We start from the raw sequence: 26,524 nt of genomic DNA on the forward strand, positions 1-26,524 counted from the left end.
AAAAGTTTATGAACATAATCAACATATTTACTCAGTGAAATGTGGAAGAGAAGCTTCGGTATGATAAAGTTGGAAGAAATCACTATAAGTAACCTAAGATCCCGCCTAGACCTCGGGACAAAAACTGTTCTTACTGTAGCTTAAAAGCGACTATGCACATTCTCAGTCAGGTCGTTCATTATCATTTTAAGCAAGTAAAGTTTTCAGACATATACCGTATGCCTATATAATACTAACAATGTCGTTTGACTACAAAATACTTAGGGTGACCAGATGAAGATTATGTGGACGTTCCCGTGTATAGACTTGACGTTTTCCTGGAAACATGGTACTTGTGATTTCGGTCGGCGGTTTCGTCTTCCCATTATTTCAGCATATATATATATATATATATATATATATATATATATATATATATATATATATATATATATATATATATATATATTTTAACAACTAACAATCGGTACATTTTTTCAGCACTCGCCAGATGAAACGTTAATCTCTTTGACAGCAAAATGATAAGCATTTCAAATTAAACATGCATTGAGACTTCTAACATTATGTGATGAATGCTTATAAACCATTTGTCCTTTTCTTCGTTCTAGTAACTTCTGCAGTATTTCACTTGTAAATCATGTATAGAAAACTTGTATATTGACTACTGATTACAGTATTTAAGGATTTATGTACTGTTCACCACTAAATTTCGTAGGTCATTCTTGAAAATATGATACTGTCTGAGCCGGGAGGAGTTGACCGAATTCCGAATTAAATTTTCCGATGATCATTGACAATTCTTCAGTTTGTGAGCGCTCCAAACAGCCTGCTTTTATGGACCACTAGGAAGTACTGTACTTACTAGAGTCTGAAATTAAGCATTAATAATAATAATAATAATAATAATAATAACTATTATTACTATTCTTCTTCTTCTTCTTCTTCTTCCTCTTCTTCTTCTTCTTATTTTTATTATTATTATTACTATTCAACATTCGTCGGGTTTCATTCTCCAGGGATTTATCGTGGAAGGATCACTTTACCTCTCTCGTAAAATCTCCATCCAAGATCAGGTGTGTTAAGCTGATTCCGTGCCTTCTTCACCTCTGCACAGCTGTTGGCTTTACGCAGGGATTTTATTCGCCCCTGTGTAGAGTACAACTCCGTGTGGGAAGGCTCCCCACATGCAGCTTTTCTCAATACGGTGGAGTCAAAGGCTTTTTGTTTCTTTAACTCTCATCTTCTTTTCAACCTCTCTCCTCATTGCACTGTTGCATCTTGATCTCTTTTCAATTGCAAACCCAATGGTCACTGCTCTTGTGAAATATCTGCTTGCATCCCTCCTCCATTATGGTGGGTGTGTAGCACCTGTCTGGCAGCACATTCTCATCCCTTTTCTGAGTGAAATGATGCTTATAGGTCTTCTTGTATGAAGCATGTCAGCTGTAGAACTGTCTTCCTATGTCTGCACATCCTTCTGCATATGACCTCCAGCGTTTTAATGCAATATGTTTGGGCACCTATTAATGAAGGGATCTTGAATTTTGGTCTTTCTATTTTTTTTTTTTTTCTTTGGGAAAGATCATTTTTTGCGGGCTTTTAGCTTTTTGTTCCTTTACTCTTGCGTTAAAAAAAAAATATATGATACACTGGTAAATCACCCTGCACACAAGTTAATAACCCTACACGTTAATTACCCTATGACTTGCAACACTCCCCAAAGATTTTTTCATTTACAGAAGATGAACAGAGGAAGGAAAAACAAAATATAGTAAAAAAAATAATCCATACGCCAGACTACAAGTGTATTCCAATTAAAAAAAAAAAAAAATCTGTAACAGTTGGACTTGAACAGCTGTAGGTTGAAGTTTGCGACAAAAACCACCCAGGGGAAATGAGTTACAAAGAAATGCGGTTCTGGGAATACACGAATTCTGATAGGCAGAAGTTCTTTACCATGGCTGTGTGACAGTCATGTCATGAGCTATTCCAGATGCCCGCATAGCGTGCAAAGGTGGCACAATGGATGCCATTTCGTCTGAGCATTTGCCATTAAAGTATCTGTCAAATATTGTATGGGAGGCAATATACCGTCTTACTTGAAGGGGAGGCAGTTCATTAATAATTGTAGAGTTATTAATATTTCTAACAGCTTTGTTCTAAATTTTGTTCAGTTGTTTTAGTGCAACTTCTGCACATCCACTCCACGAAGGTGAACAATTTTCCAGCTGGGAAAGCATATGACTCTCGTAAATTATAGTTAACTGCTCGTAAGTGAAGAAGTTACGGATTATATGCATTAATCCAAGTTTCTCTGAATTGGTTTTAGCAAGTGATGTAATATAAAAGGTCCAACTCAGGGCCTGTTGACACACAGGGAATTTCAAAACTTTTAGAGGTAGGAATAATGGTGCATTGAAGGTAACATAGAAATCACGCAATATCTGTAAAATAATAAATTGTGTATATCTGGTTTCCTAGCATTCAGAAAGACAATGTTATTTTGTTCCCATTCAATGATCTTTGATAAGGCTTGAAGTATGGAGATTGCTGTACTGAGTTGGAAGTTGAAGATATCGAACTCTGTGAATGGGTGTTTAAGTATGAATGAACTGTGAAATGTTGAGACATCTGCGTATGAGTGAATGTGAATATCGGTGACAGATAAAAGATCATTGATATGAATTAGAAATAGGGTTGGAGCCAGGATTGATCCTTGTGGCACGCCGGCGTTATTGAGTGAAAAGTGGAATATAAAAATCTACTTTTATTTTTCTGTCGCTGAGATATGAGAAAATAAGCGGAACAAACGATGATAGGCCATAGCAAGGGGGTTTGGAGAGCAAGGAAACGTGCCACACTCCATCAAATGCTTTAGAAGTATCAAGAGCTACTGCTTGAGCTAGGAAATACCTTTGAAAAAAAAATAAAAACTCGAGGATTTCCATCTGGACCTGGGGCTTTATTGATCGGTAAATTTGATGGATTTTACGTATCTACATGACAAAAACCACAAACACTTCTCGATCTATTTATTTATTTTTTATTTCATTCAAGGAAGGAGGAACCCAAGGCTAGAAGTCAGCAAGATAGTTTCATCCATGAAAAAATAAAAACAAGACAACAGAGTGAAAGAAACAGCGATATAGGACTTAGTGTGTATTGACGTTTCACCTTATGACTTCCTCAGAATACAGTTTCTGAATATACACCATATTTCTTGCATATATAGCAGAAGGCTGTGGGGTGTCAGGAGGGACGAGGTATTGGCTAGGGGTGGTAGAAGGAGGGGTGGGGCAGGTAGCGTAAGGAATGTGAGGTCACAGGGGAAAGGGATTACAGATCACGGCACAAGAACGGAGAGAAAGAATTAAACAAGGGACAGGTGAACTGGGAAGATCCTCTGGGGGAAGGAAGAAATAATGGGTAAGGAAATAGAGGTCACAAGGGGAAAGGGATTGCCGATCCCAGCACAAGTGTGTGTGTGTGTGTGTGTGTGTGTGTGTGTGTGTGTGTGTGTGTGTGTGTGTGTGTGTGTGTGATCTTTATCTATTTGTGCAATTGTGTGTGTGTGTGTGTGTGTGTGTGTGTGTGTGTGTGTGTGTGTGTGTGTGTGTGATCTTTATCTAAATGTGCAATTGTGTGTGTGTGTGTGTGTGTGTGTGTGTGTGTGTGTGTGTGTGTGTGTGTGTGTGTGTGTGTGTGTGTGTGTGTGTGTGTGTGTGTGTGTGTGTGTGTGTGTGTGGAAGTGTTGTATAGGTAGGCATGAAGCTGGGTGAAGAAAGGGGATGGCGATGGATGGGAAGGAAGGAGGGATGATGTTTTGAGTTTAGGGGTGGTGGTGTGAGGAAGCTTTCCTATTGACAATATATTTGACCACAGAATCCGATAGGTGATAAGATCCATTGTTCTGTTCAGTGGTATTGGAACATGCTATAACAGCTGCCTCCAGACACTGGCGTCTTTTCAAGTCTGCTTCCTTGTACAAAATTTGAGCATTTTCCCGTTTCATTACCTGACCTGTATTAAATCTGTGAGTTACAGATGCGTTATTGGTGTTGTACCGGCTCATTGCATACCTGTGTTCTTTTATTCTCTCTTCCAAATCACGGCCTGTTTCACCTATGTAGACCTTATCATATACTGCTCATGGAATGGAGTAAACACCTCTCTCACCTGTGTTTCTGGTTCGTACCTTGTGTCTGACCTGATCACTCACTGTCTGAGATGACTTAAAAGTTACCTCAGTTCCCGAATTTCTAAAAAAACGTGGAATGTTCTTGCTCGTATTGTTACTGGGCGGGATTATGCGTCTCAAATCACTGGCTTTCTCAGCCGTTGCTCATTCTCTGATAGTCCTGGTATGTTTTCTGGCACTTAATAACATGTTTTGGGTACTTCGGCTTAGAAAATGTGCTATGCACTGGAATTCCTCTTTCATATGATCTTCACCGCAAATCCTCAAGGCTCTCAGGTAGAACCCTGATAATAAACTTTTCTTTATCCTAAAGTTATGGCTGGAATAACAGTGAATAAGGTCATTCCTATTTGTGGATTTCCTATACTCTCTAAATGCCAACTTATTGTCGGTCCTAATGAGCAGGGTATCCAGGAATGGCAAGCAACTGTCAGCTTCTTCTTTAATGGAATACTGAATGGACGGTTCCATTTCATTAAGTCTGTCCCGCAGATTGTCTAAGTCGAAACGTCTGGGTGCAATGACCTAGATGACCCAGATGTCGTGGAAATACAGCAGGCACGTGACGACCGTGTTCAGGATGAACCGTTTGTAGCGACCAGACTCGAGCGATTCCATGAAGAGGTTTGCCAACACAGCACTTGGTTCTGACCCCACAGCCATTCCAAAACTTTGCTTGTAGAAGATAGCATGAAACTTTAAGTATTAAGGTTTATGCACATTTCGACCAATTTTGGGAAATCGTTTTTCGGTACGGGCAGGTCAGTTTCATTATCACTACTGTTTCATGCAGTGGGAGTATTACTTTATCCGTGGGTGCTTTTGTGAAGAGGGATTTCACATCAAGACTGGCCAGTTTCATGTTTTTGTCGTTAATGTCTTTTATTTTAATCTTAAAGTCACCAGTGTGTTTGAGATGTGCCCAGCTTATTGTTCCAAGTTTAGCAGAAAGCCTTTTGGCCAGTCTCTCAGCCAGTTTGTGCGGTGCACTGCCGATTCCCAAAGTGATTGGTTGCATGGGAATGCCAGGCTTGTGTGTTTTAGGGAGACCATTCATCATGGCAGGCCGTGGGTTGTTGCATATGAGGTGAAGCAACTTCTTGTCCTTGTCTGTTTTCCCTAGTATTTTTCTGCACTGTTTGTTAAAATCCACTTATTCCTTTTTAATCTCTGCTTCTTCTACGATGGTGTATGTGTCTCTGTCCGCAAGAAGTTCACCCATTTTATCGATGTATGCACTGTCGTCTATGATTACTCCTCCTCCTCCCTTATCTGACGATGAAATCCTGACGTTTTCTTCCATACCTAAGTCCTTCAGGGCTTTCCAGTGGTGCCAGGGCATCAACATGCCGTTGATACTGTCAGCCACTGTAGGTGTGATGATTCCCTGAATAAAGCCTTGCTGGAAATCACTGTCACTGCTGCGGCGATTCTTGGTAATCAGGTCGATGGTCGTGTTCCGATTGATGCTGCTACCAAATTCGTGACCCAAACTTTGACCCTATTTTCCACTTGGGTCAGTTACCTTCTAGATAGGTTTTGAATGCAGTCAGGTCTGCTTATTTCTTTCCACCCACTTCCTCTGCATAAGGCATTAAGTTTCCTTTCCAGCCTTCGTTTCTGTAACTTGTTAAAAAGTTATGTCTCTCCTTATATCCTCTGCTGCCTATGTCGCATAGTAGTTTGAAAATGATCACTGATAATATTATATGATTACTGCATGACCCTCCCGAATGACCACACCCAGATTCATTGTTTTACTTATTTTAATGTTGGGCCACTTGGAACAAATATGAGTAAATGACACGATGGCCCTCGTGGATTTATTGAATATAACCTAGCCAGTATGAAGTTTCTTGATTAATAAGATATGTGGATGAATGGTTATCAGGTAAAAGTGAGAACACACACACACACACACACACACACACACACACACACACACACACACACACACACACACAGAAAGAGAGAGAGAAAGAGAGAGAGAGAGAGAGAGAGAGAGAGGTAGACAGACAGAGACAGAGAGAAAGAGACAGACAGACAGACAGACAGACAGAGTGTGTATATATATATATATATATATATATATATATATATATATATATATATATATATATATATATATATATATATATATATATATATTGTTACGGAACAGAGAAAGATAACGTACACTTTAAGTGAGAATGCTAAAAATCACTACTGTCCCGTAAAGTTCCAGGTTCAAAACAAAAGAGTTAGGTAAAATTACAAGTTAAAGTTTAATGCTTAAACTAACAACAAAACATTCAGGACTCATAAGGATAATGTAATGGCAAAAACAGGTTAAATATATGGTTAACTGCAATAGCCTCAATTAACACGAAATTAGCAAGAGTAAATTTATCTAAGTCAGCCCTGATAAAATGAGATACCAGATAATACTCAGTGAATGCCAGATAAATAATTACAGATACAAACTATTATCAAAAATGACTGACATAAAGAACCCTACATGAATTACAAAAACTTCACTAGGCCTACAAATTAAACTTATGCTATACAGTACAAGAAAAAATGCAATAACAGTTATACTCAAATTACACACAGCTGCTAGATGGTTGGAGACTTCTTGAGCACTCACAATAATAATATCTGTACAGGGGAGGACAGAGATGTGAACAAAATGAGGAGCAGATCTAAGTGGCCATGATGCAGAGACTGAGCTCATTATATAGGAGCCAGGAGAGCTTGATACAACTTGTAATAAGGACGCGCAAATGAAGCCATGGGGACATAGAGTTGACAATCCCGCTCTGGACAACAGAGAGAACGACTTACTCTACTATAACGGTAGAAGGGGGGACTGAGGCAGAACACGCTCGTGATCAAACATGCAGCATCTGTGCGTTAAAATTAGACAAAGGATGATGAAATCATAGGCTATGTAACAATATATATATATATATATATATATATATATATATATATATATATATATGTATATATATATATATATATATATATATTTGGCGGTGAATTGTAAGAATTATTATAAACAGACAGGTTGAGGAAAAACTGAGTATGTGTGGAAGAGCAATAGGTAGATAAAGGCCAGAGTATAGAGATGCGTTGATAGTCTTCTTCATATGACTGTTACCAGGTATTTTGTGTTCATAAAATTTAATGACAGAGCAGAGGTTTCTGCAGGCGACAGTATTCTAATGCATATGTATAAATTTACTGACGATATTTTTAACGACCATATTTTTAAACTGTATCACTAAACGGTTTTAATATTATTAAAAAAAAAATTAGGGATTAGTTGATATTCATAGTAATAATGCGTCTAGATGAACGCATATTACCAGCACTTGCACCACTGTTTATTAAGCCTTACAATCCTCATAAAATATACCAAACAAATAATGGATAATGAACCATAACATGAAAAACGGTGGTTTTTCCCGAAGCGTCAAAGATATTAGAAATGGAACTATATGAGCGATGTATGAATAGCTCACTTGGTAAGCTGCTGTACTCACGCAGTTGTAAGCGCTGGTTCGAATCCTCGCAATATTTAATTAAAAAAAAAAAAAAGTGGGGTTGGTGGAGGATTAGTGCCCCTCCCTGCAAAACAGTTAACTCTAAGCCCTTGGCCACCCCGTTTGGGATACATGGCGTCTGGCAATGAATAAAAAAAAAATGAATATTGTATTCACGTGCAGTTACAACCGTCGGAACATCTACGAGAAGGCCAGAAGTGGACACGTCACCGTCAAAGTCTGGGGGTGAGTGTGCATCCATGGTATGGGTGACGTCACCAGGATAGAAGGGAGTTCCACTGCTAAAAAATACATTGAAATTTTGCAGGATTTTTTCCTCCCCTCAGTTCAGGAGCGGAACTATCTGTTTCCTCCCGGCCCTATAATTTTTGTTCAGGACCGCTGCCCCATCCACACGGCGAGAAGAGTCTCGGAATGGTTTGCAGGTCGAGAGGACTTGCAGCTGCTCGACTGGCTCAGTAAGGAAGCAGGCATGAACCCCATCGAAAATGTATGGGGGAATATGGTTAACTGTTGAGAGCCAGAGAGTGAACTGGCCCACAATCATGCCTAATGGGAACAGTTCAGAAGCCAGAAACAGCTCATACAGACCATGTCGCCTCTGTGCAAACAGACTGAGAGAGGTGATCGAGAAGGAGGGTGGTTTACTTCCTACTAATGAATGAGTTCCATACAAATCTTATGTTTTTTTTTTATTATCCTCTGATTATAATGGATACTATTCCATGCAGTATAACAATCTAACAGTAACTTTAATAACTTACTATAACTTACCTGACAGTATAACTGATACGACACTATCTTACACATTTTGCTCACTGACATGATTTTTATTACGGGGACTTATACACGAATTAGTGACGTTTATGTACAATTCTTAACGCAAATTACTTATTACAATTGCAGGTTTTTTCCCATTAGAATATGAAGCTTTCTTGATTGGCACAATCACAACTCTCTAAACATTTTGCCAACTCGCTAGACATCTTGCCACCTGTTCACATGCCTAAGGTGCTGTTTTCCAATCGTGATAAAGATTTTAAAAAATTACTCAGGAATAAGTTGGTCAGTGTGTGATCAATAACAAATACCGGTAAACTACTAACAACTGCACTTCCTGTCTGTTCGATGTAGTTTTAAGTGAACATTCACAATGACATCACTTATAATACAATACATAACATATTACTTAAAGCTACAGTATAACGTAACATACTGATCAAAGAAAATCCGATAATCTAAGCTTAAGAAACGCTGCACCTACAACGTATTTAAATAGAAGTTATAATACGGTAATATTTCTTCCTGAAATATTGTTATTCATGTATTTTGCCACACATAATGTATTTTTTTAATATTTCAGTGTTTGTCTTTATATGCTGTTTCAGGTTTCACTCCTAAAACATAATCACAGTAATATAATAATATAACACGCTACAGATTTATAAACAGACCCTAAATAAATACTGAGGTGTGTGCCATCAAGTGTTAAAGGCAAAGATTGCATATCAGTCTTGGACGTCCTTAGCCACGTATGCACACACCCATATTACCATTATGACACATTTCACACTGACTATACTTCCCCCACCCCACCATACGTATTGTCACACACCCACACTCACACACATAAGCCGTATTTGGCATTCTGTGTAATGAATGAAATCCTGCTTTGAATTCTGTTGTTCCAAATGTAAATAAGCAAGTAGAACTAATATCAATAGCATGTTCATTAACATTGCACATTGTCAGGCTGGCAATAATGAAACAAAAGACCAAGACTGTGATTTGTGCGTAAGAGCTGGAAAGCTCCCACAATATGCTTCATAGTTCCATATAGACTGTTAGTATTTTTCATAAGAAATGGCTGTTCATCAGTATGTTAACTTTAATTATTGATATAACTGGAGGAACAGGAACCTCTGCAGTGACACTACAGCTCACCACTATAGCTATGAGGATTGAAGGTGTAGCAGCCACCTCCCCACTAACTGTTATCCGCCACTGAACACACGATTACCTTTAGCATTAACGAAAATATTACTGTGGGTCTGGCTACCCCATGACAATTACTGAAACATAAACTATGCAAGTAAGTGTTGATTACTGGTTAACGTTATCCATCATGTGAGGTGGTTATGTATTGCACTTGTATTTTGACACTATTAAATTTTAGGTAAACATACTAAATGCAACGTCATTACGCAATAGTACAAACTGATAATGTGTGTGTGTGTGTGTGTGTGTGTGTGTGTGTGTGTGTGTGTGTGTGTGTGTGTGTGTGTGTGTACTGATAGCCAGCTGAGGGGTTTGAGAGAGAGAGAGAGAGAGAGAGAGAGAGAGAGAGAGAGAGAGAGAGAGAGAGAGAGAGAGAGAGAGAGATTGAATAGGAAAACTAGTGCCAGGCAGCAAAGGCCATATGGCACTAAAGAAGAAATCATTGATATCGGTCAGGTAAAGCAATCATATGGAGGAAAGCATACGGATACGTGACAAAAAGGATATGAGAGCGGTAACCGAAACGTGGGTGGATTCACCTAGAAGATCAGCAAGTGAATGTGGATGGCGTAAGTTATCAAGGAAAGGGAAAGCACGGTGACGCTCAGCAGAGTATCGAGGGCAGTCCAGTAGGAGATGCTCTACAGTAAGTAGAACCTGACAGTAGGAGCAAAGAGGAGGTACTCCACCAGCCATCAAATAGCCATGTGTAAGACGGGTATGGCCTAAACGCAAACGTGCTAACGCTGTCTCCCACCGTCTGTTAGGATAGGAGGAAAATGACCAAGGCGAAACAGTGGGCTTAATGGAACGCAGCTTATTATTAGTAACATGGGACCACTCCACTTGCCATCGACGCTTAAGTGACAAAGAGAGAGATGGAAAAAAGTCACCTACTGGGAGACAGCTGGAGGATAATGTGTTAGACGCTGCTGACCTGGCCAAAAAATCCACCTGCTCATTTCCTGCAATACCAACACGGCTCGGAACCCAACAAAAGGTGACTACTTTCTTCCTGGTAGCAATCCTGTACAAACACTCCTGAATTTTAGGAACAAGTTGGTTGGCTGCGGGAATGGTCTGGAGGCTAAAAAGGGCACTAAGGGAGTCCGTGAATATAATAAAAGATGAGATCTGTGAAGAAAAAATATATCGAACAGCAATCAAAAGAGCAAATAATTCTGCACTGAAAATACTAGCATCATCAGGGAGACGGGATTGAGAGAGAGAGAGAGAGAGAGAGAGAGAGAGAGAGAGAGAGAGAGAGAGAGAGAGAGAGAGTCGAGGCTGTGGAGCAGGGCATGTTTTCCACTAACTAGGGAGGGGGTATCCTAGCGTGTAATCGGGGCCATATAAAGATAATAAAAATAATTAGGTTTATTATCAATCGGGACACTGGATATCATTGACACTTAATAACTATACTGTAATGACCAAGAATATATAACTGTTGGCCGCTCACTCCCATACTCCCCCCTTCCCCCTACATCGCGCCATTTCTGGGTGGATTTTTTTTTTACGTGAGGAAGAAGGAACCAAAGGCCATGAGCCTGCAATAACTGTTACCTCCTACAGAGAAACAAAATACAAGAGAGAGCCAAATTCAAGATCTAATTATTTCTAGATGCCTGGACACACGGCGTTTGAAAGACTGGAGATCATAGGAAGCAGGAAATACAGACAGAGAGAGACAGTTCCAGAGTTGACCTGTTGCATAAATGAAGGACTGGGAGCAACGGTTAACTCTTGGATTAGAGAGTTGGACAGAAAAGGGATGAGAGTTTGCTGCTAGACGGGTGCTACGTGCCCGTCGCAGAGGTGGAGGAATACATGCAGACAGTTCAAAAGAGCAGTAACCGTTGAAATAACAAGGCGGTAGGTAGGCAAGAAGATAGGTAGGGATATACTGTATATACTGAGGAGTAGCCTGTAGCACCGGTCGAGCAGGGCAGTACTCCCAAGGTGGATGGAATGCTGATGACAGGGAGTGCTGGAGCTCCCGTTTCATCAGCCCTCGGGACTAGTTCCCGACCATCCCCCCTTTGCTGAACTTTTCAGTGTCTCAGTAACACAGAGAGTAGGCCAGCATGCTCTCCAGTACAAATTTCTCTAACTATCAGTACCAAACTACAAGCACAGTACACACTACACTTCCTTTTACAAAATTCAATAATCATGGGGTCTTTACACACAGCCTCGGAGACCCCAGGGGGGGGGGGACCATAAATGCCTCCACCTTCCACCCCTCTCCCGGTGACGACTCGACTAGCCTGGAACCACTGTCTGACTCACTTCTTCGCTTCTGCAATATTCATGGCCTTTCCTCCAACATTTGTTCTGTTGAGCACCACCTCTCCTCCTCTAAACCTCACGTTCTTTTCCTAACTGAGACTCAGCTGTCTCAGGCAACTGACAGCAAACCCTTTCCTGTATCCTTCTACTTTCTCAATACTCATTTCAAAGCCAAAGGTGCCTGTTGTGTATACATATGCAATGACTTATCTTGCTCTCGTGTTCCTGAACTCGATTCTTCTGAATTCTCTACTGTACACTCTGGCTTCGGCTTTCCTGTCACTCTCTGATTAAATATATCTGCTCTGTTTACTTATCTCCTAATTCTACTGACTAACAAAAATTCTTCGACTATCTTACTTCTACGATGGAACACATTCTATCCATTTCTCCTTTCTCTGAAATCTCCATTCTAGAAGATTTCAATGTTCACCACCACCTTTGGCTCTCATCTCCTTTCACTGATCCACCTGGTGAACAAGCCTACACCTTTTCTATCCTCAATGACCTAGAGCAACTTGTACAGCACCCTACCCATATCCCTGACTCCTTGGAGAGAGCTCCAACATACTTGACCTCTTCCTTACAACTAATCCTTCTGCTTACACTGTTAATCTTTTCTCTCCGTTGGGCTCCTCCGATCACAACCTTATCACCTTAACATGTCTTGTCGCTCCGGTACGGCCTTTGAACCCTCCAAAGAAACGTTGTCTGTGGCACTTTCGAGCTGAGGACTGGGAGGCCCTCAGGCAGTACTTCTTTGATTTTCCCTGGAATGATTATTGCTTCCATGGCCGGGAGCCATCTGAATGTGCCTTGCACATTATGGAGGTTATTCTCTCGGGCATGGAAGCATACATTCCTTTCTCATATCCTTTGACTAATGCAAGAAAGCCTTGGTTTAATCACTCTTGTTCTAATGCTGTCCGCAACAAGGAGTGGACCTATAAAAGGTACTGGACTCAACTCACCCCTGAATCACATCTTTTATACGGTTCTGCCTGGAATCGTGCTAGGTCTGTTCTTTGCTCTGCTAAATATAACTTCGTTCGTACTGAATGCTCTCAATTCTCCTACTCTAATTCTTCTCGCTCCTTCTGGCACCTTGCCAAAAACCTTTCTAACAACTTTACCTCATCATCCTTCCCTCCTATTTTTTACTCTGATGGCTCTGTAGCTATTTCTTCTACTGATAAAACAGTTTTCTTCGCTCCGAATTTCTCCTCCAATTCCACCTTAGAAGATTCCGGTGCTGTTCCTCCATCACTTCCCCCCTCTGACTTCCTCATGGCTGACATTAAAATGTCTTCAGCTGATGTATTTTCTGCCATCACAGGCCTCAGTACTAACAAGGCATATCGGCCTGATGGAGTCCCTCCTGTTGTTCTCAAGAACTATGCTTCTGTGCTTACACCCTGCTTAGGCAAACTCTTTCGCCTTTGTCTATCTACTTGTACCTTTTCTTCTTGTTGGAAGTTTGCTATCATTCAGCCAGTCCCAAAGAAGGGTGACCATTCCCAACCCTCTAACTATTGTCCAATTGCTTTAGCATCCTGTATCTCAAAAGTTTTTGAGTCAATTCTTAACAGAAAAATTTTAAAGCATCTTTCCTGTCACAACCTTCTTTCTGATCGTCAATATGGGTTCCGTCAGGGACGCTCCACTGGCGATCTTCTCATCTACCTTTCAGACTCCTGGTCATCCTCTTCTCGGGATTTTGGCAAAAGCTTTGCTATTGTACTTGACATCTCAAAGGCTTTCAAGCGAGTCTGGCAAAAATCTTTAATTTCCAAACTGCCCTCTTACGGTTTCTATCCTTCTATCTGTGCCTTCATCTCTAGCTTCCTTTCTGGTCGTTCTACTGTATAGCCGCTGTTGTAGACGGCCATCGTTCTTCTCCTAGATCTATCAACAGTGGTGTTCCTCAGGGCTCTGTCCTATCACCAACTCTCTTCCTTTTATTCATCAATGATCTTCTAAGTTGTACATCTAACCCTATCCACTCATACACTGATGACTCCACTCTTCACCTTTCTATTTGGTTCCCGCAACGTCCATCTCAGCAGTTACTTCAACAAACAAGGGATGAGGCTATGGCACACCTAATGTCTGACTTGGCTCGTATCTCTGAGTGGGGTAAAAATAATCTTGTTGTTTTTAATGCATCAAAGACTCAGTTCTTACACCTATCAACCCGACAAAATCTTCCACAGGTGTACCCACTAATATTTAATAATACTCAGCTTAATCCTGCATCATCCTTGAACATGCTTGGGGTTTCATTTACTCGGGACTTTTCTTGGAAAGATCATATTACATCTTTTGTAAAATCTGCTTCTAAGAGATTAGGTGTGCTAAGCCGACTCCGTTCCTTCTTTACCCCTGCACTATTGTTGACTCTATACATGGGTTTTATCCGCCCCTGTGTGGAGTACAACTCTCATTTGTGGGGAGGTTCCCCACATACAGCTCTTCTCAATAGGGTGGAGTCAAAGGCTTTTCATCTCATCAACTCTCCTCTTACTGACTCCTTTCAACCTCTGTCTCTTTGCTGCACTGCTGCATCTTTATCTCTTTACTTGCCCTCTGTTTCTGAACCACAATTCAACCTGTATCATGGTTCACGCTACAAGGCAAGAGAATTATTTTATATAACTGAAACTATGAATAGTATAGTGCACAGCCCATTATCCCAGTCATATAATATTTATTAGCCTACATCATAGCAAAATACAATGGCCACATAATATAATTCGGAGGATGAAGTTTAGCGAATCGAAAAAATGTCGGGCATGTACACACACACACACACACACACACACACACACACACACACGGGGGCGCGCTGTTGCCACGTTAGCCAAATCTTGCAACCAGGTGGTCCAGTCGGAAATCTTGCCGAGTGTACGTGTTGACCACTTTAGCCCTCTCAGCCGAATCACATCAATATAGTGCTCCTTGTAAAAAACTGCCTGCACATTGCTCTTCCCCGATTGTGATGTATATCCCTTCAAGCCAATGAGAACTAACGCCTCCGGCCTCGGGTTGGATGATCCGGCCACTCTGGGGGCAGGGGTGGTCACCCACCCTCTCGGCCCACCCATTGACTGTTTCGTCATCTGTCACGTAATAACCCTCTCTGAAGACCCTCCCACCCCTCTGTACGCCCAAATAGGACGTTGTTAGTCGAAGTTTACTCCTCCCCCAACCACGAGGCCCATTCCATCCCTCTCCCACCTTCCCCCCCTACCTTGTATACCCCTACCCACCCTACCCCCTCCCTCCCTTTCGGCCCCATACTACCCTCTTACCCCCAATAAACTATCGTGTGATAGCGAGCACGCAGCTTGGCCTGCTCTCCCCCCCCATGCCTCCCCTCCCCCACTCCCCACACCCCGAACACACGTACATGTGCTTTATATGTATTGCCTCGATGTTTTTTTTTTTCCTGTGCCTTTTCATACCTGGACATAAATGCTTCTCTGTATACTATTCTATACATGCGAACACGTGCAATCATAGGCATCTGAGCCCCAGTCCCCCCACCACCACCCCTCCACCTCGATACATCTATTACTCCCCATACGTGAATTATCTCTCCACACCTGCAAACACACCTGCTTGCATGGTTGATATGCTAAATCACATAGATTTTGTTTGTTTCAACTAGCCAAATTGGTTGTTACCGTAAATGATCTCCCAAGGTTCAATGTACTCGTTGTGGGCCTTCTCCCCGATCGAATTTTATCTCCCCACACGTTCAGTTACAAGAAAAAGTATCATAACCCCCAGGACTGCTCGATGCTAAATGAACGTTAGCTGGGCTGTGTGGGCGGGTCCTTGCTGTTCGCCCCTCCCCTATCTAGTGTTGCCATATCACAGTCCCATTAAAGGAGTTGGAATAATGAGCAAGAATGAGCCATATGGCGGGGAAGTATAAAGGACGTGTTTGCGTTACCCTGAGTGCCCAGCCGGGGATTAATAACGAAACTCGGCGGGTTTATTATTTCCTACTATTCAACACTTATTATCTATAGAATACAACAAATGAATTATTTTGAATGGTATTAAATCTATAGGCATCGTGTGTGTGTGTGTGTGTGTTCAATGATAGTCTAGCAGGGGTGCACGATTTCATTTGCTTGATTTAGATGGGTGGTTAAATGCTTCAGATGGATGCTTCAGACGTCTAGAGGATGTTTTCGAAGCAGGGGGTGGGTATACAAAATATTAAAGCAATGAGACAGAACTCAACATTTATTCTATGTAGAAAGCATTACATATCATTATTATACTGAAATTTACTAAGTAGGTCTGTATCGGTTGAAATACTATCATACGTCTGGCATTGGTGCACATACTCATTGCCCGTCTGCATGTGTGTTGCCGACTTCAGACCAGTCGGTTATATTTTTATGTAATGACTTCGGTGCCAGATAATAAAACGTATTGTCTTTATGCACAGAGGCCAATCGATCTAATTAGCTTTTATTACCTCTAGCACAAATTCTAATATCTGTGTCTCACATATCCAACATGGACGGGTTTGAGGTACAAACTTTCCTGTCCCGTCATTCCACAACACTTCGTCTTTGTGTCATAGTGCATAACTCTGAAGGGTAACAATAGTTTTTCTTATTACTGTACATACACATCTGTTTTCATAGTAGTTGGTCAAGAACAAACTAATGAAAAGATGATTTTATCCAACCTCCATACCTACAAACCTTCTCCCCACAGGATACTTTATATCCCCAAAAGCAAGTAATCTCCCCACACCCCAAAACACCTGTTCTCGGGCTTGGTGCGACATATGATATTTCAATTACCTATTTCAGTAATAGAAATAGTTATCAAAACTATGGGGGCTTTCGAAAATTTTTTGGGGTAACTATTTTTTTTTTTTCAACTTTGACCCTCGATTGTGCGGTAACCATTAGGCCTAGGGGGGTGCCAATTGCCCTGTCAGGTGTGTAAATTCTTTCTCTTTAGCCAGAACATATTGATTTTCCCCTTGGTGAAAGTCAAAAAAACACCCCCATATTGTGGCTCCAGTGGCGGACGAGCCAGATCGAATTGCGGTATTTAGGGGTTTATAGACTACAGTGTGTAATTGCTACATGCTGTCATAGGTTCGCCTGCTGGCGTGACCGAGCGATGTCAGGACTAAATTATCAAAATACAATGCATAATAGATAGGAACATGAATGTGTTGTCTGAAGGGTGAATGATAATCAAGCTAGGAGTGGAAAGGAAATGTCGTTTGCAGATTTTTCTGAGGAATGCCAGACTGCAATGTGTCACCGGAAATGCTACATACACACAGACACACAGGCTTCTAGAAGATTCTAATGAACGTCCAGTACACGTGACACAAGCTCTCCTATACAAGAAAGGAGGAATTAAACAGGCAGAAGTGAGAGACAGGGGCGAGAGGTTGTCAAGAAAGAGAGTGAGGAAGAGAAATGAGGCAGGCTGAGAGGTAACAAGCGGGACACTACGCACCTACTTCACTAGTGTGTGATAGACTTTAGTTAATCTTTTCATGAGAATAAAATTTTAAACAGTCCCATACTATTCTTTACCTCTCCTCGTCATTGCATGACAAAGGGAACTAAGATTATCTACTTACGTACCTACTCATGTATAACTACAGCTTGTCCACGAGTACAATATATGCATACATGTTCTACAAAACTTACTACAAAGTGTCTACACTATATATATATATATATATATATATATATATATATATATATATATATATATATATAAAGGAATATCAGGGCTGTAGCACCAGTCGAGCAGGGCAGTACTCCCGAGGTGGATGGAAAGCTGATGACAGGGAGTGCTGGAGCTCCCGTTTCATCAGCCCTCAGGACTAGTTCCTGACCATTCCCCTTTGCTGAACTTTTTCAGTGTCTCAGATACACAGAGAGTAGGCCAGCATGCTCTCCAGTACAAATTTCTCTAACTATCTACACCAAACTACATGCACAGTACACACTACACTTCCTATTCAAAATTTACCAAAATGGCGTCGTCTTATCAAGCCTCGGAGTCCCCAGGGGGGGGGACCATTAATGCCCCCACCATCTGCCCGTCTCCCGGTGACGACTCAAGGTGCCTGGAACCACGGTCTGACTCTCTTCTTCTTCATTTCTGCAACATTCGTGGCCTTTCCTCTAACTTTCGCTCTGTTGAGCACCACCTCTCCTCCTCTAAACCTCACCTTCTTTTTCTAACGGAGACTCAGCTGTCTGAGGCAACTGACAGCAAACCCTTTTCTGTATCCTCCTACTTTCTCTATACTCATTTCAAAGCCAAAGGTGGCTGTTGTGTATATATACGCAACGACTTATCTTGCTCTCGTGTTCCTGAACTTGATTCTTCTGAATTCTCCACACTCTGGCTTCGGCTTTCCTGTCATTCTCTGACTAAATATATCTGTGCTGTTTACTTATCCCCTAATTCTACTGACTATCAAAAATTCTTCGACTATCTTACTTCTACGATGGAACACATTCTATCCATTTCTCCTTTCTCTGAAATCTCCATTCTTGGAGATTTCAATGTTCACCACCACCTTTGGCTCTCCTCTCCTTTCACGGATCCACCTGGTGAACAAGCCTACATCTTTTCTATCCTTAATGACCTAGAGCAGCTTGTACAGCACCCTACCCGTATCCCTGACCGCCTTGGAGAGAGCTCCAACATACTTGACCTCTTCCTCACAACTAATCCTTCTGCTTACTCTGTTAATCTTTTCTCTCCGTTGGGCTCCTCCGATCACAACCTTATTACCTTAACCTGTCCTATCACTCCGGTACTGGCCTGTGGACCCTCCAGTGAAACGTCGTCTGTGGCATTTTGGAGCCGCGGACTGGGAGGCCCTCAGGCAGTACTCCTTTGATTTTCCCTGGAATGATTATTGCTTCCATGGCCGTGAGCCATCTGAGTGTGCCTTGCGCATTACGGAGGTTATTCTCTCGGGCATGGAAGCATACATTCCTTTCTCATATCCTTTGACTAATGCAAGAAAGCCTTGGTTTAATCACGCTTGTTCTAATGCTGTCCGCAACAAGGAGAGGGCCTACAAAAGGTACCGGAGCCAACCCACCCCTGAATCACACCATCTTTACGTTTCTGCCCGGAATCGTGCTAAGTCTGTTCTTCGCTCTACTAAAAATAATTTCACCCATACTAAATGCTCTCAACTCTCCGACTCGAATTCTTCCCGCTCCTTCTGGCATCTTGCCAAAAATCTTTCTAACAACTTTACCTCATCATCCTTCCCTCCTCTTTTCTACTCTGATGGTTCTGTAGCTATTTCTTCTACTGATAAAGCAGATCTCTTCGAACAGACTTTCTCCTCCAATTCTACCTTAGACGATTCCGGTGCTGTTCCTCCATCACTTCCCCCCTCTGACTTCCTCAGGGCTGACATTAAAATTTCTTCAGTTGATGTATTTTCTGCCATCACTGGCCTCAGTACTAACAAGGCATATGGGCCTGATGGGGTCCCTCCTGTTGTTCTCAAGAACTGTGCTTCTGTGCTTACACCCTGCCTAGGCAAACTCTTTCGCCTTTGTCTGTCAACTTGTACCTTTCCTTCTTGCTGGAAGTTTGCTCTCATTCAGCCAGTCCCAAAGAAGGGTGACCACTCCCAACCCTCCAACTATCGTCCAATTGCTTTAACGTCCTGTATTTCAAAAGTTTTCGAGTCAATTCTTAATAGAAAAATTTTAAGGCATCTTTCCTATCACAACCTTCTTTCCGATCGTCAGTATGGGTTCCGTCAGGGACGCTCCACTGGCGATCTTCTCACCTACCTTTCAGACTCCTGGTCATCCTCCTTTCGGGACTTTGGCGAAAGCTTTGCCATTGCACTTGACATCTCAAAGGCTTTCGATCGAGTCTGGCATAAATCTTTAATTTCCAAACTGCCCTCCTACGGTTTCTATCCTTCTATCTGTGCCTTCATCGCTAGCTTCCTTTCTGGTCGTTCTATAGCCGCTGTTGTAGACGGCCATCGTTCTTCTCTAGATCTATCAACAGTGGTGTTCCTCGGAGCTCTGTCCTATCACCAACTCTCTTCCTTTTATTCATCAATGATCTTCTAAGCTGTACATCTAACCCTATCCACTCATAGCTGACGACTCCACCCTTCACCTTTCCATTCGGTTCCCGCAACGCCCATCTCAACAGTTACTTCAACAAGCAAGGGATGAGGCTGTGGCACACCTAATGTCTGATTTGGCTCGTATCTCTGACTGGGGTAAAAATAATATGGTTGTCTTTAATGCATCTAAGACTCAGTTCTTACACCTATCAACCCGACAAAATCTTCCACAGGTATACCCACTAATGTTTAATAATATTCAGCTTAATCCTGCATCATCCTTGAACATGCTTGGGGTTTCATTTACTCGGGACTTATCTTGGAAATATCATATTACATCTCTTGTAAAATCTGCTTCCAAGAGATTGGGTGTGCTAAGCCGACTCCGCACTTTCTTCACCCCTGCACAATTGTTGACTCTATACAGGGGTTTTATCCGCCCCTGTGTGGAGTACAACTCTCATGTGTGGGGAGGCTCCCCACATACAGCTCTTCTCAATAGGGTGGAGGCAAAGGCTTTTCGTCTCATTAACTCTCCTCCTCTTACTGACTCCCTTCAACCTCTGTCTCTTCGCCGCACTGTTGCATCTTTATCTCTTTTCTATCGCTACTTTAATGGTCACTGCTCCTCTGAACTGCTTGCTTGCATTCCTCCACCTCTACGACGGGCGCGTAGCACCCGTCTGGCAGCAATCTCTCATCCTTTTTCTGTCCAACTCTCTAATGCAAGAGTTAACCGTTACTCCCAGTCTTTCATTTATGCAACAGGTCAGCTCTGGAACTGTCTCCCTCTGTCTGTATTTCCTGCTGCCTATGATCTCCAGTCTTTCAAACGCAGTGTGTCCAGGCATCTCAAAATGATCGGATCTTGAATTTGGCTCTATATTGTATTTTGTTTTTCTCTTGGAGGGAACTGTTACTGCGGGCTCATGGCCTTTGGTTCCTTCTTCCTCGCATAAAAAAAAAGAAAAAAAAAAGAAAACCATCATGATCTTGATTTGAATTTGGCTGACATTTTGGTATAACATATATCATCTTCACAGCTTAAAAACATAACAAGCCGACATTGTAGAATAAGGTGAAGAAAGACTACTTTTAAAATTAAATTTAAAATAGAAGTCAAGACAAAGTAAGCCCCAGCTTAAAATATTTTTGGAGTGCATAGAATAACACGCACACACACAAAAGTAAAGGTCAACTTAAAAAAGACCTAAAAAAATAAAAAGGAAGACAAGACTACCCGTCATCTGTGAGCCAGGTAGACTAATAATACTGTTAGATGAAAACTTTTATCCATCCTGGTATAAAAGAATTTTTTTTTTTTAAATTACATTCCTGGGGGATGACATCGAGACAGTTTAGGGACTTTCCATTTGATAGCAGTCGATTGTGCTACTCTGCTGCTTCCTTTCCATCCGTCTGAACTTACAGCAAACTCATGACAGAAAAGAGAGAGAGAGAGAGAGAGAGAGAGAGAGAGAGAGAGAGAGAGAGGAAGGGAGGGAAGGAGGGTGGGAGTGAGCGTGGGTGGGTAGGTGGGTTCTTAATGAAAAATGAGCAGAGAAAGAAGTACAGAAGAACATTATGCAAGGATTGATACATGTGAAAATATGAAGCGGTGGGAAGGAAGGGTGGAAGGAAATAAGAAGGATGGATGGAAGGATGGAAGGAAGCCAGGAAGGAAGACGATGTAAGAGAAAAAAAGGTAGATCATCCGGAAACTAAAAGTGAAGGGCAAGGAATGTCTGAAAATGTAAGTGAAGATTTAGGAAAAAGGAATGAAGAATATAAGAAAGTTCATATAATGCTGTAAGAAAAAAAAAAGTTAAAAAAAAAACAGTACCAAGTGTGGAAAACAGGCATGAAAGAGAATGGAGATGACAAATAAAGAAAAGACAGCTAGTGCTGTAAGGAGATTTTTGTCAGAGACTTGAAGAATAAGAGTAAGGAAAAGGAACCAGAAAATAAATGAAAGAAAACCATTCGGGAGTCGAATGCTAATCGCCCGCCAGAATATGCTGTTGGCCAAGTTATAAGTGACTTAAAAATCAAATGTGAAGAAAGTTTTCAAAACTCTAGGGAATTAAGTCGCCACGTTTCACAAAAAGCCAATCCATACTAAAAAAAGAAAAGAAATAGTTGACCTTTAGCAATTATTTTAGTGACCTTGCTCTTATCCCTGAGTGCCCATTTTCGAACTCGTCCAAGATTTTGACCATATGTTGATACTCTGAAGGTTTCATGTTGATAGCTCAAGCCGTTCATGAGATATAATGATGCTAAAGGCAGGCAGTAAAAACTAGTTGACCTTTGGCAGCAATTTTGGTGACCTTGACCTTGGCACCGAGTGCCTGTTTTCGAACTCTGCCAAGATTTTGGCCATATCTTGATACCCTGAAGGTTCTATGTTGATACCTCAAGCCGTTCATGAGATATCAATCAATCAATCAAGAAGAGGCAAATGCCGCGGGGCAAATAGCCTCACTCGCCCTCCGACTCCACCCACGCGGGTCCCTCTGTGCGACCCTCCAGACAGCTACTCTTCCCTCTCTAAGTATCTCCCGACAGGAGTGATCAACCTGCTTCAGCCATGAGTTATGTGGCCTTCCCCTTAGCCTCCTCCACCCTGGGTTAACTCGTTCAGAGATCACCCTGTGGGCAGGATCACCCTCAGTAAAGTGGGCCACGTGCCCATATAGGTGAAGTTGGCGTTGACGTATTATGTGGGTAATAGGCCTCGATTCAGTCTCACAGAGAAGTCGCTTGTTATGCACCTGGTTGTACTAGCGATATCCCATGATCCTGAGAAGACATTTAGTACCAAAGGAGTCAATTTGCTGCTTCAGGTCACTGTTTAGTGTCCATGTCTCACAGCCATAAAGGTAGCACCAGCGCCCTGAAGATGGAAACTTTCGTCCTTCTATACAAATGACAACAGCGCTAAATACCCGAACTGAGTGAATCCATAATCCCATAGGCCAGATCAATGTGACGAGAGATCTCATTGTTTGATCTACTATTGTTATGGATCACACTACCAGGATAAGTGAATCTCTCCAAGACTTCTATATCCTCACCACATGCTTGGACAGACTTAACTGCTTCATCCAGCAAGCCACCAAATGCCTGGACCTTGGTCTTGGCCCAGGAGACCATTAATCCCAATGGCTTCTCATTCTCGTGAAATTCCTCGAGAGTACTCAGTAGTATCTCCAGCGACTCTTCTAGGATAACTGCATCATCAGAAAAGTCAAAGTCAGTAACCCTGAAATTCCCAATTGATACCCCACATTGACTTCGACTCACAGCCTGGTCCAGTACCCAATCCATACATGCGTTGAAAAGTGTGGGGGCAAGGACGACACATCCCAGTCTTATACCAGAACGTACTGGGAAGAAGTTGGATGTTCCCCCCCCACCACCACACCCACACTTGAGAGCACTCTCAGTGTTTGAGTACAAACCAGCAATGAGTCGGATTATCCCTGGGGGGATCCCACGGAGTCGCAGGAATTCCCATAGTACCTCCCAATTTACATAGTCAAATGCCTTCTTGAGATCTATATAGGCTGCTAGCAGACCTTATCGATACTCAAGACAGCACTCCACAAGAACTCATAGAGCTAAGATACGGTCAACAGCAGACTTCTTGGGTGTGAATCCACATTGTTCAGGTCCATGAAACTTTAGCAGATGGTCCCGGATATGCATCAGGAGAATGTGAGCAAGAACTTTGCCTGGCACACTGATCACTGTAATACCCAGGTAGTTACTACAGTTATGCTGGACTCCTTTTTCTTTCCAGACCAAACTCTTTGTCTTATCAGGAGTAATGATACCAGTCTGCCAAACTGCTTCTATGACTGCATGTAACTCCCTGATCATGGCTTCACCCCAAGCTTTGATCAATTCTGCTGGGATGTCACAAACACTAGTTGCTCTACCACTTTTCAACCTAGTCACTGCCTTATATTTCATCTAGAGAAGGCACGGCTTCGTCGATTGGTTGGACAACAGTCAATGGTTGTACACCACCCGACGGAAGCTCTCCACTGGGAGTTTTGGCCATGTACAGCTGTTCAAAGTACTCAGCCCAATGAGCTACATACTCACATGCCCCCGACACAAGCCGTCCATCTGCTGTCCGAACAGAGTTAATCTGAGAGGTGGGTCTGGAGTGGAGCTTCTTCAGGGCTCGGTAGGCAGGTCGAAGGTCATTTGCATGAAAACGGCCTTCCACCTCCTCAGCAATTTCCCTGACATACCTCTCCTTGTCCCTTCTCAGTAAAACTCGTGTCCATTGAGGCAGAAGCCTATGGTGTTCCTTATCCTTAGCCAATCTGGTAGCACTACTCTCCTCAGTTGTGGTCAGCGTTCCCCATGAGATGAATCCACTCCTTGATCTCGGGCAGTCTCCAATATACTCATCAGCTACTGCCAGGGTAGCACACTAAAAGGTATCCCATCATTGAACATGAACCTCAACAGCACTGAGCACTTCAAACCGATCTGAGACTGCCACTGCATAGCCCTACTCATATGCACACTCCTCATCCCTGAGTTTCTCAAGATGGAGCCTTTCTTTGGTGGCATCTTGAGGACGTTCAACTCTCGTTAGTGTCTTGACGCGTTCTGGTGTCACCCACTGCCAGGTTCGTTATATATGCCTGCACCTTACTGCCCTCAGTGGTTACTCAGTGTTGCCAGAATGCTCTTATTCATCACCATATCATTGGGTTTCTTTGGGTGGATGTTAAGTATTTCATAATTTTCTTGTGAAACACTATATATTGTTACAGGCAATGCACCACTATTTTTTTGTTTTCAACTAAGTACTACAATGTAATCTGAGCAGCACGTGAAACTCTAGTCCTTGAATAAAAAAACGGAATTAGACAAACATCAAACATGACAGGGAAGGCACCAATGTCAGACTCATTATTGTCGTTGAACAAACGAATAATTACTCATTCAAGACTAGGAGTATTAAACAGTATTGAGGTAGTGTTGGACTGGCACATCTGGAGTAAAAAAAAAAAAAAAGTTACATTACTAAGACAGCCAAATTTTTATGACGTTCTGATCACTACCATCATAACTTTAATTGCTTTCATATTGCTTGGATTCAGAGTAAAAGCGATGTTCATCTTAGATTTTTTATTTAATAACAAATTGATATTTCATTATCTCTATTGAGCTAAATGAAGGTCAGGGCATTACAGGCCTTTGAAAATGAAGGACATGAACTCTTTAATTTCTTGTACCGTATTATGACTATAGTCTGTTTGACTGACCTGTGCACCTGAGACGTATAGGGAAAGTAGGGTGTGTATTTTTTTTTTTTTTATGTGCTCGACTCTGGGCATAGGCTTCACAGTCTGCTCCCGAGGCCCAGTAGTCCTCCTACATATCATACACCTCTACATGCCACCACTTCGGCGCTAATATCCACCGTCCATATTGAATACTTGCTAGGGCTGTCTCGTACAGGCCTTGTGTACTGGTATTAGCGGGGGTATTTTTATGACATGTCGGCGGGTCTTCTGGTAGATCGGTAAAGTCTGCTTTACATGAAATTCAAATCCTTAAACAGTTCCCTGCCCCAGCGGAGATTTGAAACAGAGTCCGGTAGGACAGCAGGCCACCTCTCTACCGACTGAGCCACGCCTGCTGCTGGTTGACCACAGATGATGCCATTGAAGTAAATGCAGGATTGTATTATAGTGCAACATGCAGACGTAGATGTATACCATGGGTGGATATTACAGTGCAATATGCGGACGCAGGAGTACACCGCAACATGCGGACATGGATGTTCACGGTGGGTGGAAAAATTACTTCAAATTTCACTCATCGTTTAATAAAACTTTATAATCAGCTTTAATTATCTTTGATGACAGCAGACTTTTAGAGCTAAGTTTGATCTCTGTAGCTTAGGAGATTATTCCATATTTAAACTGTCTGCTTATATTGCAGACAATTTTGAATTATAAATATATAAATGTTAAAATTAGAAGGGCTGTAGATTTACACCATAGGCGGCCAATCAGCGGCCGCGAAACAAACACACCCTTCTCGCCCCATATATCTCAGCTGCACAGGTCAATCAATTAGGGAATAATTCTTGCACTCGCCACATGCGTTTATGCACCTTTTAAAATTCTCGAATGGTGAAAAAGTTAATTTAGGCAATGTCTAATCCCTCCAGTTCGAAAAGTCTTTCCTAAGCGAACCAAAATACTTTGAAGATAGCAAGAGTATTTACAATATCAATGATATGCAGTGGTTCACAGGGGTTAAGTAAGTAATATCCATTATGCTTAATTAGGGCGTCCATGAAATAATCGCAACAAATGCTTTTGCATT

Source organism: Coenobita brevimanus, chromosome 83 (assembly GCF_032717465.1).
Source record: "Coenobita brevimanus isolate Jiangsu-jjx chromosome 83, ASM3271746v2, whole genome shotgun sequence".
Lineage (NCBI taxonomy): Eukaryota > Metazoa > Arthropoda > Malacostraca > Decapoda > Coenobitidae > Coenobita > Coenobita brevimanus.